We start from the raw sequence: 5,747 nt of genomic DNA, 5'->3' as shown, positions 1-5,747 counted from the left end.
ATGGCAATTACAAAAGAGCATATTCGATTTTCCATCCACTTCGCGTTTCATCTGAAGAAAAATGCTGCTGAAGCCACTGAAATGATTTGTGCTGCATATGGAGAGAACGCTGTAAGTCATGCAACATGCAAAAGGTGGTATCAAAAGTTTCGCCAAGGAGATTTCAGTCTTAAAGATGAATCGCGTGCTGGACGCCCTGAAAAGATTGAAACGGACGAATTGCAAGCACTGCTGGATATAAACTCTGCGCAAACTGAAAAGGAGCTTGCAGAACAGCTTGGCGTTACGCAGCAAGCCATATTTTTTCGTTTGTTTTTAAATAAAGATTGAATTTTACAAAAAAAAGCTCAGAACTTTTTTGTACACCTAATATTTATATTTATACACACAAAGGAAGTTGTATCAATTTGAACACAAATGAGCATTAGGAACTGTAACTTGATGCCAGGCATCTATTTTGCATATTTAACCCTTCGCCATTAAATTAATTTGTTATAAATCTTTTTGGAACATGCTGTAAAATGTAGGTAAAATTTGAACAACCGATTGCCTAAATCATACCTTTTTCAAAAGTATCATATTAAAAAATATATATAATATATGATATGTGTAATGTAAGAACAGATTAAGTCATCTTTTTGTACTATTGTTATATGTAACACATTATGTTATATGTGAGTGCTCGCAAAGATTTGCACATTTTGAATTGATTCTGGCGAACGATCCCCACCACTGCTCGAGGCTCGTCCGCCGAGCGATCACGTGACATACTGGCTCAGAAGGGTCCCTATATCAGAAATATACTGGGAGCACTTCCGCCAAATTATTATTAAAACATGTTTTTTATTAAATAATTTATTTATATTACATAAATAAACAAACAAAATAAACGGCGAAAGAAGAGTCATTAGGTTATAAAACATTTAATTAATTAAAAATATTAGGCGAAGATACATGAACCGATACGGAGCGGCGCATATAAATGTATAAATGTATAAAAAAACATAACAAGTTTTGGCTACAGGATTGAACCCTCTTCAGATGTAAAGTGTGATAAAATAAAACAATAAATAAAAATAAATAAATAATTCATGTCGCAATCAACATAAAACGTAAAAAAGTAAAATTCGGATGGATCTCGAAAATACGTGCGATTGAGCAGTCAAGATGTCCAGTATCAAAGCCAGATCGCTAGACAAGACCGAAAAAGAACTTGTAAGAAAAAACAGATTTTAATAATTAGAACCGCCGCCAATCACGATAAAATCGCACACTCACCAGCAATTCAACGATTCTCCAACTTTTTCAAGCCGTCCGAATAATATGATTTGTCCAACCCTTCAAAATAAATTTGTTTCGGCGATGAGCTACTCTCTGGTGGTGAATCTCTTTCTTCCGAACCATTTCTTCAGGTTTGGAAATAATCGTAGGGAGCTAAATCTCGCAAATATGCTGGATAGGAAAGCAATTCGTAGCGGAATTCGTTGAATTTGGCCATTGGTGCCGGGCACGTGTGAACCCGTGAATTGTCTTGATGGAAGAGAGCACTTTCTTCTTCGCCAAATGGGGACGTTTTTTCTTTAAAATGTTGTTGAAACGGTTCAATAAAGCTGCGTAGTAATCGCCATTGATTGTTTGCTTCGACGGAAGGTAATTGATATGAATTATACCGCGTGCATCCCAAAAAACTGTGGCCATCACCTTTTCGGCCGACTTCACGGTCTTCGCCTTCTTCGGAACTGGTTCACCCAGTGAAGTTCATTGTTTTGACTGTTTCTTCGTCTCGCGTGTGAAGTAATCGATCCATGTTTCGTCCACAATAATGAATCGACGCAGAAATTCATCTGGATTACATTGAAACATCTCCAAACATTGTTTTAAAATCGTTACGCGGTCGCGCTTATGGTTCACAGTGAGCAAACGCGGCACCCATCTTGCTGTTATGTCCTATAGACGTTACGATACTTTTCTTTCGAAAGAGATGGCTCCACGTTGCGACTACGGGGGCGCCTATGAGATTCGATTAATTTCGATTAAAAATCGTTGGCTTTCCATTTTTTTGTTATCCCTCGCTTCATACTTTTCTCTAACTCCTAAGGTCGCACGAGGTCCAGTCCCGGGTCAGAAGGATTAAGTTCCTTGACCCAAAAAGTAGGACCCACGTTCGCACTGTCCTCCAGAAACAGGTTAAATTTCTTTTTGAAAGTGCGTACGGCGTTCTCAGTTGCCTCGTTTGACGCAAGGTGATACGATACAGTTTTCGTATGCTTAATGGCATTTCGTAATACAAACTCTTGAAACTGCTCGCTCGCAAATGCCGGCCCATTATCAGAAACAATTTGATGTGACAGCCCTCATATGCTTATGTACTCTTTTAAAGCTCTAATTGTAGATTCCGAAGAAATATCGCACATTTTCTTAATATCAATCCATTTCGAGTATGCATCGGTTATTACAAAATACATATGACCGCTAATGGGTCCGCAAAAATCTAGATGTATGTGATGGTTTGGGCCACTTCCATACATGAAGCCTTTGGAGAATCGTCCGCGATCTCTAAGCACCCTTTACATGTCTTTGTTATCTCTTCGATGTCCCTATCTAAACCAGACCACCAAAAATAAGACCGAGCTAACGTCTTCATTTTAACTACTCCGAGATGAGCTCCATGGAGTTCTTCTAGTAAATCAGCTTTTAAAGACTGTGGAATAACAATGCGGTATCCCCACATTAAGCAATCTTCTTCCAAAGTTAACTCTAACCTACGACTATGGAATGGCTTCAGGCAATCGTCTACTTTATCCGGCCAACCCAGCATTACAAAATTTCGCACTCTCCTCAAGATTGCATCTTTTCTCTATGAACGACCTTACTATCTACACTTTGTACCTGTCCCTCGATTGTTCACTTTTACGGCCCACCTTTGCACTCGACTAGCCGTCATTTGCGGAATTTCTTTCTTTGATCTAAAAATGTACGTTAGAGTTTGTGATCGGTGTTTCTAATATGAAATTATGACCTTATACATACTGGTGAAACGGTTTCACTCCAAATACCAGAGCTATTGCTTCCCTATCAAGTTGAGAATAATTTCTCTGCGCCACTGATATTTCAGAGGCAAACGCTGCTGGCCTATCCGACCTATCCGGAAGAATATGTGACAAAACTGCCCCTAATCCTGTAGGAGATGCATCACACGTAATTTTAAGTGGTCTTCCCGTATCATAGTGTACTAAAATCTCTGCAATGCTAGGTGCTCTTTAGCCCTTTTAAAAGCTAAGTCTTGCTCCTTTGTCCAATCCCATTTCCTATTTTTCATAAGAAGCTCGTACAGCGGCCCTACCATGTCTGCATAATTTTTAATGAATTTGGAATAATAATTACTCATAACCAAAAACAACTTGAGTTCTCGTTTTTTAATATTCAAAATTGCATCAACTTTCCTGCTCGAAGCTCGAATGCCCTTGGCGCTTAACTCGAATTCTAAAAATTCAATACTGTTTTGTGCAAATGAACATTTATCTCTACTTAAAGCTAATCCACAATCTTATAATCTCTCGTTACATTTTGATCATGCTCTTCCCTCGTAGTTCCTGTAATAACTAAATCATCGAAGAATATTGTTCAAGTCCTGTAAGATCTGTTCCATTTCGCGCTGGAACAAACCAGGCGCTGATGCTATTCCGAAACTCAAACGATTACTTCTAAACAAACCCTTATGAGTTATTATCGTGACTAACGATTTTGATTCCTCATCTAACTCTACCTGCTAATAGGCCTGAGCTAAATCTAATTTTGTAAATATCGTACCCCCTCCCCCCTAATTTTGTGGGTAAATCTGACACTCTCAGAATCGGATGCTTATCCACCAGTAAGTGTAAATTTAGTGTCACCTTATAATCTCCGCATAAAAAAACGTATTTGATCGTTCGATTTGGCAACTGGTACAATGGGCGTTGCCCACTCACTACTTTCAACCGCTTCCAAAACCCCTTCTCCTATTATAAACGATCAATCTCTTTTTCGATTTTCTCTCTTAACGCGAAAGGCACTAGCCTTGGTTTGCAAAACACTGGACTGGCATCCTCTTTCGGATGCAATAAATTTAAATTTTTTTTTAGTATAATGTCCCAGTTTCTTAGCAAAAAATGACTCGAACTTTTTACAAATATCCTTAGGCTCTTCGCTTTAACTGACAACTTCTCTACTAGTTTCTTGAATTGAACAATATCTAGGGCTTGAAGCCAATTTCGACCTACAATCAGTGCGCTTCTACCTGGTAATACAAATAATTCAAGTTCCCGTTTCTTATTCTGAAATTCTATCTTAATCTTTAAAGTAGCCGAGAGGGATTATCGGGTCCCCTGTATATGTTCTAAAATTACGCGTAGTTCTCTTCATTATCGTATTTCCAAACGGCTTAAACTTATCGAAATCTGTCTTTGATATTGTAGAGATCGGCGATCCTGTATCAATTTCGAACGCTAGTTGTGTGCTTTATTACATACTCGTACCTTAAGGCTTACTTTAAATGTTCTATGTTACCGAGCATTTCACTATCATCTATATTATTTTTATAAAATACGTTATTTAGGCTTTCATTATCGTTTTCGGACTCTTCTAAATAATGATTCGGAGTCTTAACTACATTTTTAGTCTTAACATCCGCTCGTTTTTGTTTCTGGCTATTATCTTTCTCAAGTCCCTGTGACTGCGAACGACTTTATTACTTTCGTTCCACATACTAAATTCCTTTTTCACTACGACTTCCTCGTACTTTATAACGACCACCAATTATCCTCGTCGCCAATGTGATATATGCACGCTGAGGAAAGGTCTCGCAATAATAACAAGAGGCAGTACTACTTCTATAATATCTTCTTATATTTAAAATAAATAAACAAATTCAAAGGACTCTTTCAAATCATAATAACAAAACTCAATCAACGGGCGAAGTAAGAGTCAACCACATTTTTTAAATTTTCATAAAATTATATATTATATTAACAGCGATGAAACATCACACAAAAATTAGACTATAAACTAATAAATTACAAGTTTCGGCTACCGGTTTGAGCCCTCTTCAGACATTAGTATAACGAAAAAAATAATAACAGAATAAAATCAATTGTCGCAAATGTTCGCATATTCAGAATATTCACAGTTCGGGTGAGTCTGATCTGGAAACATAATTTCCGTATGGTTGAACAGTCAAAAGTATTAAAAATGTCATTGGTAAAGTTCCAGTTAATAAAAAGGATAAATTAAAAAACAAAAAAACGTACCACCGACAACTACGCATAAATAAAATAATATAAAATATCGAAAATCTAACAAAAATAATAAAAATTATTTCATAAAAAACTCACCAGAAATCATGTGTAAGAAGTTTGAATTAAAATGTCCAAAAAGAAATAAAAAACTTATGAAATATGTACAGTGAGAAGGAGCGCAGATATGTAAGACAGACATTATATATCGATTTTTATGTACGTTCAGTAGTGCGGATCAACACAGACTGAGAGAGGAGACGGACTGTTCGTAACGGAAAGTCAAACTCTATTTATGATTGGAATATAAGCTTTGTGGAGGCCATCGGTATCAGTCTGTAAATTGAGACCATTCTTTTGTTTCTTGATGTTAATCATCTCTGAAACCAAACGTCTCCGATAGCAGGGCTCTTCGTCTAAGATTTCGACCTCATCCCATTTAAATTCATGGTCTAGTTGTCTCCTATGCTCCGTTAT

The 5,747-nt window shown here is 37.1% G+C and overlaps 1 protein-coding gene across 1 annotated transcript in view; it reads left to right on the top strand.

The window, feature by feature from the left end:
• The window catches only part of LOC108748804 (fatty acid synthase-like), a 32,342-nt gene that overhangs the window by 6,076 nt on the left and 20,519 nt on the right, over window positions 1-5,747 (top strand). The window lies entirely within an intron of this gene.

The sequence above is a fragment of the Trachymyrmex septentrionalis genome, unplaced genomic scaffold (genome assembly GCF_001594115.1).
Source record: "Trachymyrmex septentrionalis isolate Tsep2-gDNA-1 unplaced genomic scaffold, Tsep1.0 scaffold242, whole genome shotgun sequence".
In the NCBI taxonomy this organism is placed as follows: Eukaryota; Metazoa; Arthropoda; class Insecta; order Hymenoptera; family Formicidae; genus Trachymyrmex; species Trachymyrmex septentrionalis.
Note: the sequence above shows the minus strand (reverse complement) of the source record. Positions and strands in the feature narration are given on the sequence as shown.